The sequence below is a fragment of the Triticum urartu genome, chromosome 5A, assembly GCF_056163025.1.
Source record: "Triticum urartu cultivar PI428250 chromosome 5A, HENAU_Tu73, whole genome shotgun sequence".
Lineage (NCBI taxonomy): Eukaryota > Viridiplantae > Streptophyta > Magnoliopsida > Poales > Poaceae > Triticum > Triticum urartu.
In genome coordinates, this window is record NC_141877.1 from 518,515,913 (window position 1) to 518,529,927 (window position 14,015).

A 14,015-nucleotide genomic window follows, 5' to 3' on the forward strand; every position below is an offset into this window, starting at 1 on the left:
ACTCTTGATTCATTGCATATCCCGGTACACCGCCGGAGGCATCCATATAGAGTCATACTTTGTTTTAGAATCGAGTTGTAATCATTGAGTTGTAAATAAATAAAAGTGTGATGATCATCATTTAATAGAGCATTGTTCCAAAAAAAGAGAGAAAGGCCAAAAAAAGAAGGCCCAAAAAAAGAGAGAAAATAAATAAAAAGGGGCAGTGCTACTATCCTTTTACCACACTTGTGCTTCAAAGTAGCACCATGATCTTCATAGTAGAGAGTCTCTCATGTTATCACTTTCATATACTAGTGGGAATTTTACATTATAGAACTTGTCTTGTATATTCCAATGATGGGCCTCCTCAAGTGCCCTAGGTCTTCGTGAGCAAGCAAGTTGGATGCACACCCACTAGTTTCTTTTGTTGAGCTTTCATACATTTATAGCTCTAGTGCATCCGTTGCATGGCAATCCCTACTCACTCACATTGATATCTATTGATGGGCATCTCCATAGCCCGTTGATACGCCTAGTTGATGTGAGACTATCTTCCCCTCCTTTTTGTCTTCTCCACAACCACCATTCTATTCCACCTATAGTGCTATATCCATGGCTCACGCTCATGTATTGCGTGAAGATTGAAAAGTTTTGAAAAAGTTAGAGTATGAAACAATTGCTTGGCTTGTCATCGGGGTTGTGCATGATTTAAATATTTTGTGTGGTGAAGATAGAGCATAGCCAGACTATATGATTTTGTAGGGATAACTTTCTTTGGCCATGTTATTTTGAGAAGACATAATTGCTTTGTTAGTATGCTTGAAGTATTATTATTTTTATGTCAATATAAACTTTTGTATTGAATCTTTCGAATCTGAATATTCATATCACAATTAAGAAGATTTGCATTGAAATTATGCCAAGTAGCACTCCGCATCAAAAATTCTCTTTTTATCATTTACCTACTCGAGGACGAGCAGGAATTAAGCTTGGGGATGCCTGATACGTCTCCAACATATCTATAATTTTTGATTGCTCCATGCTATATTATCTACTGTTTTGGACTATATTGGGCTTTATTTTCCACTTTTATATTATTTTTGGGACTAACCTATTAACCGGAGGCCCAGCCCAGAATTGCTGTTTTTTTTGCCTATTTCAGTGTTTCGAAGAAACAGAATATCAAACGGAGTCCAAACGGAATAAAACCTTCGGGAACGTGATTTTCTCACCGAACGTGATCCAGGAGACTTGGACCCTACTCCAAGGAGTCAAAGAGGAGGTCACGAGGGTGGGGGCGCCTCCCCCCTAGGGCGCGCCCCCTGCCTCGTGGGCCCCTCGGTGCTCCACCGACGTACTCCTTCCTCCTATATATACATATGTACCCCCAAACGATCAGAACAGGAGCCAAAAACCTAATTCCACCGCCGCAACTTTCTGTATCCACGAGATCCCATCTTGGGGCCTGTTCCGGAGCTTCGCCGGAAGAGGGTCGTCATCATGGAGGGCTTCCACATCATCATAGCCCCTCCGATGAAGTGTGAGTAGTTTACCTCAAACCTTCGGGTCCATAGTTAGTAGCTAGATGGCTTCTTCTCTCTTTTTGAATCTCAATACAAAGTTCTCCCCCTCTCTTGTGGAGGTCTATTCGATGTAATCTTTTTTTGCAGTGTGTTTGTTGAGACCAATGAATTGTGGGTTTATGATCAAGTCTATCTATGAATAATATTTGAATCTTCTCTGAATTCTTTTATGTATGATTGGTTATCTTTGCAAGTCTCTTTGAATTATCCGTTTGTTTTGGCCAACTAGATTGGTAGTTCTTGCCATGGGAGAAGTGCTTAGCTTTGGGTTCGATCTTGCGGTGTCCTTTCCCAGTGACAGAAGGGGAAGCAAGGCACGTATTGCATCGTTGCCATCGAGGATAACAAGATGGGGTTTATTTCATATTGCATGAATTTATCTCTCTACATCATGTCATCTTGCTTAAGGCATTACTCTGTTTTTAACTTAATACTCTAGATGCATGCTGGATAGCGGTCGATGAGTGGAGTAATAGTAGTAGATGCAGAATCGTTTCGATCTACTTGTCACGGACGTGATGCCTATATACATGATCATGCCTAGATATTCTCATAACTATGCTCAATTCTGTCAATTGCTCAACAGTAATTTGTTCACCCACCGTAGAATACTTATGCTCTTGAGAGAAGCCACTAGTGAAACCTATGGCCCCCGGGTCTATTCACATCATATCAATCTCCATCACTTTAATCTTGCTTTGCTTTTTTACTTTGCTTTTACTTTTTACTTTGCATCTTTATACCAAAAATTCCAAAAATATTATATCTATCAGATCTCACTCTCGTAAGTGACCGTGAAGGGATTGACAACCCCTAATCGCGTTGGTTGCGAGTAGCTATCGTTTTGTGCAGGTACGAGGGACTTGAGCGTGGCCTCCTACTGGATTGATACCTTGGTTCTTAAAAACTGAGGGAAATACTTACGCTACTCTGCTACATCATCCCTTCCTCTTCGGGGAAAAACAACGCAAGCTCAAGACGTAGCAGCCGAGCGCACCGAGAATAGCCCTTTACTGTCGAAGTGCCAGGCCACGAAGTCCTCAAACTGCTCGCAAATGGGGATGGCCATGATAGTCTCTGCGTCCTCATAGGTGAAAGTTTGAAACACCAGCTAAGCATCCCATTGGTTAGTCATAGGATCGATGAGTTCAGACACACGAGTCAGCAGGTGCCCCCCTGGAGGGTACTCGGGAGCCTTGTATCATTAGATGGCAGCCATGGGTCAGTCCATATCCTAATGTTCTCGCCCGATCCCACTCTCCATATCATCCCCGCCTTCACCACATCCAAACCCTGCAGAATGCTCCTCCATACGTAGCTCATCCCAGGTTGTGGCTCTGCAGACAAAATGTCCCCCTCCGGGAAATACTTCGCCTGCAGGACTTGTGCACATAGCGAGTCTGGTACCTGAATGAGACGCCATACTTGACGGGCCAACATAGCCGCATTGAAAGCATGCAGATCCCGGAAGCCCAGGCCACCTTGCTCCTTCGTTAAACACATCCTCTCCCAACTGATCCAGTGGTGCTTGTGTTCATCTTCCTGGTTTGCCCACCAAAAATTGCATACCATTTGGCTGATACTATCACATAGCTCCTTTGTCAGGTCAAAGCACGCCATGGCATACGCATGGACGGCTTGGATTACTGCCTTGATGAGAATTTCCTTAGCAGCCTTGGATAGTAGTTTGATCTTCCAGCCCTTCAGGATTTCCCAAATTCTATCACGGGGATACTTGAAACATTCCTGCCGGGATCGGCCAACACAACTGGGCAGACCCAAGTATTTCCCATGCATGCTCTCATAGTGCAGCCCTAGGGCAGTCAGTAGAATCTGTTTTTTTGTAGCGGAGGTATTCTTACTGAACAAGACTGCTGACTTGGCAAGATTGATTACCTGGCCGGACCCCTGCTCATATACATGCAAGATCTGATTCACCACGCCAATGCTCTTCGGGGACGCCTCCATAAGCAGCAAAGAATCATCGGCAAATAGCAGGTGGCTGATCGAGGGGGCCTGGGGCGCGATTTGAATCCCTTTGATGTGGCCGGCCTCCTCAGCATGCTTGAGCAAAGCCGATAGACCATCTGCGCATAACAGGAATAGGTACGGTGAAATGGAGTCACCCTGTCGAAGACCACGCCCCGGGGTCACCTCATCGGTGTAGGAGTCATTAACCTTAAATCGGAACTTCACCGTTCTGATACATTTACTAATCAGGCGTATAAAGGGTTCAGCAAAGCCCAATTGAGCCATGACCTTCTCCAAAAAACTCCACTCCACCCGGTCGTACGCCTTGCTCATATCTAGTTTCAAAGCCGCGTAACATTGAGACCCGGATCGCTTCCTCTTCGGGAAATGTGTCATTTCGTACGCCAAAATAGTGTTATCAGAAATGAGCCTGCCCGGTACGAACGCACTCTGGTTTGGTGAAATGACCTCTCCCAATATACACTTCAGCCTATTTGCCAGAACTTTGGACACGAGCTTGTACACCACATTACAGAGGCTAATATGGTGAAGATCCTTCAAACTTTCAGGGTTCTGCACCTTTGGGATTAGTACCACCAGGGTATCATTCCATCCCTCCGGTATACTGCCGCCTCGCAATACATGTAACACTTCCCGTGTCACCTCGTCGCCGACCAATTGCCAATAGTGTTTATAAAAGACTGCTGGGAGACCGTCCATACCCGGCGCTTTAAGGTCACCAATATCATTCAAAGCTGCTCTAACTTCCTCCGAGGTAAACTCAGCCATCAAAAAGTCATTCATTGGGTCTGTCACCTTAGGGGCGATGTGATCCAATATTGCACTTGTTTCCTCCCCAGCCACCGACGTAAACAGAGATGAAAAGTAGTCAGTAACCAACTTCTTCATCCCCTCCTCACTATCCACCACCGTGCCATCCTCTGTTTTCAAACTCTGAATTGTATTCTTTCTTTTCCTTTCCGTGGAAAAAGCATGAAAAAATTGGTGTTTCGGTCCCCATAGACTAGCCAGTTCACATGTGCTCGTTGCCTCCACACAAGGTCTTGTTGCTCCTCTAGCCATTCAAGTTTAAACTGATGGTTTGCTCCTTCCGGACCTGGCTGTCCGAGATGGCTTCCCTTCGCACTGCTTCTAGCTCTCCTCGGAGTTTTTTGATGCGTTTACCCAGGTCCCCCAAGACATCTCTACTCCATGTGTTCAGAGCCCTCACAACCACTTCCAGCCTCGCTCGAATACTCACACTCCTCCCCCCCACGCCTCCTTAACAATGGCATCATAGTCCCCCTCGAGTAGCCATCTTGCCTCAAACCGCATCAGGTGCTCGCTCCCCTCCGACCTCCTCGTCGCAGGCCTGCCATCCCTCTCCAAGATGACCGGTCTGTGGTCTGATTTCCTTGGATCACCATTTATGACCTTATAAGCTGGAAAGCGTGCACACCACTCCGAAGTGGCTACCACTCTATCTAATCTTTCATGAATGTAACCATCAACACGGTAATTTTTATTCCTCCAGGTAAAAACATCCCCCGTGAAACCGAGGTCATGAAGATTACAAAAGTCAAGGGCGTCACGAAAGTTTTGCATATATCTATGGGCTCTAGGGCCCCCCCTTGCTTCTCATGACTGAACAAGACTTCATTAAAATCCCCTAAATAGACCCAAGGAAGTTGAATTTGGTGATGCAAATTTCGAAGCAGCCGCCATGTCTCCACCTTCTTATCGACATGTGATTCTCCATAGACGCCAGTAAGCCTCCACTTGAACCCATCCTTCTCCTCCACGATGGCATCAATATGCATTCTGCCCATCCATCTTATTGTAATATTTATTCCGCGTCGCCAGAACAACGCCAAACCTCCACTTTTGCCTTTATTATCCTGGGCCACCATATGTTGCAGCCCGAGCATGTCCCTAAACTTACCCATCCTCTTCTTATGCATCTTCGTCTCGGACAGGAAGAGAATGTCGGGGTCCTCCTTCTTCTGGAGATCCAGAAATCTGCAAACTGCCGGCCTATTCCCCATTCCCCGGCAGTTCCAAGCAATAATTTTCATTGCGGCACGCAGGGCTGCTCTGGCAGCCCCGCCACTTCAGTAGAGACATCTGAAACTTGCTCTTCTAGACCCTCCTGCTTCCTCTTCTTGTGCACTTCACCATCTTCCCCTTCTCCCTCCATGCCCTCCGAGCTCCTCTTACTACCCACCACCTCATCTAGCCCCGAAACTAGCTCCACCCTAACCTGATCTCTCCCCTTCTTCTTATAAGTGCCACTTTTCTTGACATGTTTGGCTTTCGGGCGCCCCCCCACTTGATCCACCTGCTCCACCCTTGCGAGGCTCACGTCGATCTGCATGGAACTAGTGGTCTGCTTGGCCTCGGTAGATGGGCCAGCCACTGTAGCTCCCCCACCCTGATGCCCCTCATTGCCCACCTTTTTCCGGTTGTTTATTCACCCTCCCCTCCCCCGCCACTTCTCCTCCCCCCTCTCCACTTGTTTATCCTTCTCCTGCACTGGGAAAGTGAGCTGCTTGACTGCCCCCACACCCCTCTTCCCTCCATGCCCCCCTGAGTTAGCCTTCTTCAACGGGCTCGTCACCTCCTGCTCCTTCTCCTCCTCCTCCGCCAGTTCGCCCCAACTCCTGTTGTTCTTGCGCCAAGAAGGTGCATCACTAGCTGGCGAGGATCGCCCCTGCCACGCCCCCAAGCTTCTGTTGCCCGAGCTATGCCCACTTCGGAATGCCCCGCCTTCCCCCCATTTTCCTCGAGCCCCACCAGGGTTGCGCCGTGGCAAGAAAGCCCTCAGCCATGGTCCAAACTGGCGTTCCTCCCCCTTTTTCAGCTTTGTCTTACACGCCTTGTCATTGTGCCCAATGATTCCACACACATAGCAGAATTCAGGCAGGTACTCATACTCAAAAGGGCACCAGTTGTCTTCCTCATCCTCCCTAGAGTGGTTACCACCCCCACTGGCTTGATCGTTGTCCTCCTTCTCCGCTTCCATAGTAACGCCCCTCATCAATGGATGCTTGATCCCCATTCTGATCTTCACACGCAAGAATCTCCCAACTGCCCTCCCATCCGCTCTGGCCTCCACCTCAATGACTTCTCCAATCTCCTTGCCAATAGTCTCCCCCACTTCTCTACACATCATGCCCAGAGGTAGGTGCAGAATCCTTACCCAGATCGGAATGGTTTCGAAAGTATAATCTTCAATTCTCTTCCTCGGCACGAAATCTTCCAACACAAAGAGGTCATTGCCAAACTCCCAGGGTCCGTTCTCCAAAGCCATCCGCTTCGCAGATTCCTGCCCAAAGGTGAACAGGAATGTATTCTCTCCCACCTCCTTGCAGTCCAGACCTTTGATTGGGCACCAGATCTTGCCTAGGGTTTCCGCCATCGCTTCCACGAACACCGGCTTCTCAGACAAAAGTTTCGCTAATGCTTGGGGTTCCACCACACCAACCTTGCCCGATCCACCCCACCCAATCTTGACGCCCTTCTTCTCCTTATCCGACAACTTCAGATTCTGCAACAGCCCCTCCACACGCTCCATCCCGCCCCCAACTCCTCAACCAGAACACCAACTAGGGAACGAAGTGGTGTACGATCGCGTGCCCTAGCACACACGAAAGGCTTTTAATGGATGGGATTGGCCGGGGTTCGCCAGGGAAGGGGAAGGGCGCCCGACACGTAGACGGGGACGAGGGCTCGGATGGCGGCGGGGAAAACCCTAGATCGCCTCCAGAGTCGCGAGACCGAGACCAACCGTCACCCTAGGGACGGACGTATACAACTGAGCTGTTGTTGCTGTTTCATGTGTGCCATCTAATAATCATGTAATCTACGTAGGCACTTCTCACAAGAAAAATCTTACCTACATACACAAACCAAATCATGTGACCAAAATATATTTGTTGTTCATTCAAAAATTCGCGTCAACTTTGGTTATTTTGGTTATTACCGAAACCGAACCGAAATTAAATGGTTATTACCGAAACCGAACCGTATCTATGTATAAAACCATATAAACTGAAGTATAAAAACCGTATAAACCAAAAACCGTATAAACCGAACCGAATCAAATCGAAAAAACCGAATGCACAGCCTGAGTTGTGCATGATTTAAATATTTTGTGTGGTGAAGATAGAGCATAGCCAGACTATATGATTTTGTAGGGATAACTTTCTTTGGCCATGTTATTTTGAGAAGACATGATTGCTTAGTTAGTATACTTGAAGTATTATTATTTTTATGTCAATATTAAACTTTTACCTTGAATCTTTCGGATCTGAAGATTCATGCCACAATAAAGAAAAATTACATTGAGAAATATGTTAGAAAGCATTCCACATCAAAAATTCTTTTTTTATCATTTACCTACTCAGGGACGAGCGGGAATTAAGCTTGGGGATGCTTGATACGTCTCCAACATATCTAAATTTTTTGATTGCTCCATGATATTATATTATCTATTTTGGATGTTAATGGGCTTTATTTTACACTTTTATATCATTTTTGGGACTAACCTATTAACCGGAGGCCCAGCCCAAATTGTTTTTTTTGCCTATTTTAGTGTTTCGCAGAAAAGGAATATCAACCGAAGTCCAAATGGAATGAAACCTTCGGGAATGTGATTTTCTCAACAAACGTGATCCAGGAGAATTGGAGTGGGCGTCAAGAAACAATCGATAAGGCCATGAGGCAGGGGGCGCGCCTACCCCCCTGGGCGCACCCTCCACCCTCGTGGGCCCCTCGTTGCTCCACGGACCTACTTCTTCCTCCTATATAAGTCCACATACCCCACAAACATCGAGGAGCACCACAAAAACCTAATTCCACCATCGCAACCTTCTGTACCCAAGATATTGCATCTTGGGGCCTTTTCCGAAGCTCCGCCGGAGGGGGCATTGATCACGGAGGGCCTCTACATCAACTCCATGGCCTCTCCGATGATGTGTGAGTAGTTTACTTCAGACCTTCGGGTCCATAGGTAGTAGCTAGATGGCTTTTTCTCTCTCTTTGGATCTCAATACAAAGTTCTCCTCGGTTCTCTTGGAGATCTATTCGATGTAATCTTCTTTTGCAGTGTGTTTGTCGAGATCCAATGAATTGTGGGTTTATGATCCAGATTATCTATGAACAATATTTGATTCTTGATACGTCTCCAACGTATCTATAATTTTTGATTGCTCCATGCTATATTATCTACTGTTTTGGACATTATTGGGCTTTATTATCCACTTTTATATTATTTTTGGGACTAACCTATTAACCGGAGGCCCAGCCCAGAATTGCTGTTTTTTTTCCTATTTTAGGGTTTCGAAGAAAAGGAATATCAAACGGAGTCCAAATGGAATGAAACCTTCGGGAACGTGATTTTCTCACCAAACATGATCCAGGAGACTTGGACCCTACGTCAAGAAACAAAGCAGGAGGCCTACCCCCCCCCCCAAGGCGCGCCCTCCACCCTCGTGGGCCTCCTGTTGCTCCACCGACATACTCCTTCCTCCTATATATACCTACGTACCCCCAAACGATCAGATACGGAGCCAAAATCCTAATTCCACCACCGCAATTTTCTGTATCCACGAGATCCCATCTTGGGGCCTGTTCCGGAGCTCCGCCGGAGGGGGTATCCAACACGGAGGGCTTCTACATCAACACCATAGCCCCTCTGATGAAGTGTGAGTAGTTCACCTCAGACCTACGGGTCCATACTTATTACCTAGATGGCTTCTTCTCTCTTTTTGGATCTCAATACAATGTTCTCCCCCTCTCTTGTGGAGATCTATTCGATGTAATCTTCTTTTTGCGGTGTGTTTGTTGAGACCGATGAATTGTGGGTTTATGATCAAGTCTATCTATGAACAATATTTGAATCTTCTCTAAATTCTTTTATGTATGATTGGTTATCTTTGCAAGTCTCTTCGAATTATCAGTTTGGTTTGGCCTACTAGATTAATCTTTCTTGCAATGGGAGAAGTGCTTAGCTTTGGGTTCAATCTTGCGGTGTCCTTTCCCAGTGACAGTAGGGGCAGCAAGACACGTATTGTATTGTTGCCATCGAGGATAACAAGATGGGGTTTTCATCATATTGCATGAGTTTATCCCTCTACATCATGTCATCTTGCTTAAGGCGTTACTCTGTTTTCATAAACTTAATACTCTAGATGCATGCTGGATAGCGGTCGATGAGTGGAGTAATAGTAGTAGATGCAGGCAGGAGTCGGTCTACTTGTCTTGGACGTGATGCCTATATACATGATCGTACCTAGATATTCTCATAACTATGCTCAATTCTGTCAATTGCTCAACAGTAATTCGTTCACCCACCGTAAAATACTTATGCTCTTGAGAGAAACCACTAGTGAAACCTATGGCCCCCGAGTCTATCTTCATCATATTAATCTTCCAATACTTAGTTATTTCCTTTGCTTTTACTTTGCTTTTATTTTACTTTGCATCTTTATCATAAAAATACAAAAAATATTATCATATCATATCTATCAGATCTCACTCTCGTAAGTGACCGTGAAGGGATTGACAACCCCTTATCGCGTTGGTTGCGAGGAGTTATTTGCTTTGTGCAGGTATGAGGGACTCGCACGTAGCCTCCTACTGGATTGATACCTTGGTTCTCAAAAACTGAGGGAAATACTTACGCTACTTTGCTGCATCACCCTTTCCTCTTCGGGGAAATCCAACGCAGTGCTCAAGAGGTAGCAATTCTTCTCTGAATTCTTTATGTATGATTGGTTTATCTTTGCAAGTCTCTTCGAATTATCAGTTTGGTTTGGCCTACTAGATTGATCTTTCTTGCAAAGGGAGAAGTGCTTAGCTTTGGGTTTAATCTTGCGGTGCTCGATCCCAGTGACAGTAGGGGAAACGACACGTATTGTATTGTTGCCATCGAGGATAAAAAGATGGGGTTTATATCATATTGCATGATTTTATCCGTCTACATCATGTCATCTTGCTTAAGGCGTTACTCTGTTCTTATGAACTTAATACTCTAGATGCATGCTGGATAGCGGTCGATGTGTGGAGTAATAGTAGTAGATGCAGAATCGTTTCGGTCTACTTGTCGCGGACGTGATGCCTATATACATGATCATGCCTAGATATTCTCATAATTATTCGCTTTTCTATCAATTGCTCGACAGTAATTTGTTCACCCACCGTAATACTTATGCTATCTTGAGAGAAGCCACTAGTGGAACCTATGTCCCCCGGGTCTATTTTCCATCATACAAGTTTCCAATCTATTTTATTTTGCAATCTTTACTTTCAATCTATATCATAAAAATACCAAAAATATTTATCTTATTATTATCTCTATCAGATCTCATTCTTGCAAATGGCCGTGAAGAGATTGACAACCTCTTTATCGCGTTGGTTGTGAGGTTCTTATTTGTTTGTGTAGGTATGAGGTGAAGCGTGGTCTCCTACTGGATTGATACCTTGGTTCTCAAAAACTGAGGGAAATACTTATGCTGCTTTACTGCATCACCCTTTCCTCTTCAAGGGAAAACCAACGCAGTGCTCAAGAGGTAGCAGAGACGTATCAAGACCCGCCAGTGGATAAAAAGAGTTTAAGTTTGTAAGGACCTCGTTTCGACGTTTCCGCAGAGCTGGAGTATATGGTAAGCCGGAGGATAACTCTTCACCTCTGCTGGTCCGAGTTTGTCGCCGGTTCTCGTGCTGCTATTGCTTAAAAAGAAAGTGAGGATCCAAATGAGCTAAGGGGTGTGAAAAGCTTACTTTCCGAGTTACCCGTCGAATTTTCTGTCTTGGCAAAGGCTCTGAGTCGGAGGAAATAATAGTTACCTCTTCTTCGACCGCTTGACTAGCCCCCGTGTCATCCTGATGATAATCAGTGTCAATAAGATAGTTGAAAAGGAGCCAAGGGAATCAAGGGCTACCTCTGACTTAGAACTGTCGTCGAGTCCAAGCATCTCAGAAGCAGTTAATTTCTTCTTATTCTTCTTGGCGGCTTCCGTTTTGGCTATGGCTTTCTTGGCAGCTTCGTGGTCATACTCCTTGTTCCAAAAATCGGATTCAGCCTGTGAAAATCATCAAAGTTGAGTTAATGGAACATTTTAGTAGTAAGGTGAAGTGAGTGATTTAGAGACTCACATCTGGTGGCGGGTTAAGTTTGCAGAAAGGGTTCAGTCCCACCTTGCTATAGCTTCCCGGGCTCTCGTTCAGAAGGGTCTTTGTCATTTCATTGACTGCATCATCAGTTAGGCACACAGAGCTGTGGCACAGTGGATCTTTTGCACCACCTGTGTAAGTGCACATTAAGCCGGACCGACGACTCAAGGGTATGATTCGCCAAGAAACCCAGCACCGAACCAAATCAATACCGGTTAACCCATTTCCCAGCAGGGCCTTGACCTTTGCAATAGTGGGTGCAAGCTTTGCACGTTCAACAGTGGTGAGCTTTTCGGGAAGATGATGCTTTGGGTCGAGCCGTTGGACACGATAACCCGGCAGTGGATTTTCATCAGCCGGAGAAGTATCTTTGCAATAGAACCATATTTGGTTCCAATCTTTGGGGTGACTCGGTAGGCGAGCATAGGGGAAGATAGCATCTCTTCTTCGTTGAATTGAGACCCCGCCAAGTTCTAAGCTGGGTCCGTTAGTAAACTCGTTTTGCCGGTTCAGATAAAAATATTCCCTGAAGAGTTCAACATTGGGTTCTTCTTGAAGGTACACTTCACAGAAATCTTGAAAATTATAGATGTTTGACACGGAATTGGGTCTGATGTCTTGAGGATGGAGTTGAAAGAAGTACAGAATGTCTCGGAAAAATTTGGAACCGGGCGGTGAGAAGCCTCGATTCATGTGATCAGTAAAAACAATGACCTCACCATCCTTTGGCTGAGGTCTTTCTTCGCCTGGTTTGGGGGCACGCCAATGCATGATATTTTTTGCTGGTAAATAGCCGATTTTGACAAAATCTTTGAGTGTGTCTTCGATAACAATAGAGGGAACCCAATTACATGAAGTGACTGTCTTCGGCATTGTGAAGGAAGAAGCCTAAACGAAAGAAAATTTGCCAGTTTAAGTTGATTCGTTAAGCCGAAGGTAAACACTGCAGTATGTATTCAGATTGGCGGCTTAAATGGGGCCTAATGACATATGGCTAGTTATAACTGGTGATGTAAGCCGCCATGACCATAATGGTATTTAAGATCTATCAAGAGTGAAATCTGCTAAGTGTTGGACAAACAGGTTTGATAGACTGGAGCAGCTAATTTGGATCTAACTTTGTGTGAAAGAAGAAAGTAAATCAAAGCCTAAATATCGCAGCAACGGAGGAACTAGCATATTGGCAAGATTTCTGCATCTAGGAAGTGTATTCAGTGATTAAGAGAAGGTACAGAAACAGTTTCCGTATATTTCAAAGGTTATTTTTAGATTGAAGAAAGGATCAAACCGAGGTATGATGAAGAACGACGACAAACTCTGAAGAACTTCAGAAAACCCTAATGGAGATCTACAGCAGAGAAAGGAGAGGTACTTACTGGATCCATTGAGCCATGGAGAGGTTCCGTAGTTTCTCTGGTCTTGTTCAAGTCGATGCAGCGGCCAGGGTCGAGGAAGCTGACGAGCTCGGCGGCGGCAGTGCTCAGGCGTGCAGATGCGTTACGAAGAGAGAGAGAGAGAGAGAGAGAGAGAGAGAGAGAGAGAGGTTGAAGACGAGAAGGAAAAGGGGAAAATGAAAAGGCTGCCTGACCCTATTTATAAGGAAAGGGGTAACAGGCGGGCGCAAAAATCGAGGATGCCAAAGAATGATTATCCAGCCGCTCGGATGCCTCGATCTTTGGGATGGTTATTAAAGATAAAGGATTTATTAAGGTATGCTGGATATTGTGCGAAAATAATGACAGATGACGTCATGGCGGGTTTCTGTAATTCCAGGAGATGACGTCATGACGGGTTACAATATCTTGCAAGAACAAATGAAGAAGGATTTTTTCTGAAGTGTTGAAGATTGACATGAACAAGTTTAAATCAACCTGGGGCCTAATGTTGGGGATATGACTATTGGGTATGACCCGCCCAGGAGAGGCCGGGTTATCCCAATGGCGGTTCATCAAAATAAAGCCCATGAAGATGTTGAAGATGGCGGTTCATGAAGCAGACTTACTAAAAGGCTCAAAGCCCAAAGGCGACTTAAGGCCCATAGGTGTAAACCGCCATATATGTATGACTTGTATTGTAAGGCAAGTGTAATTAGTCACCGGGCCGGACACGTTATTTATGAGCTGGCCGGGACTCTGTAAGCCGCTGGACGTCAACCTGTGTATATAAAGGGATGACCCGACGACGGCTTAGGACAAGAAAACAACATATCGAAAGCTAGGTCAAGCGTATTCGCTTCCTGGTAATCGAGACATAAGCAATACCATCTCAAACTGGATTAGGCCTTTACCTTCACCGCAAGGGGTT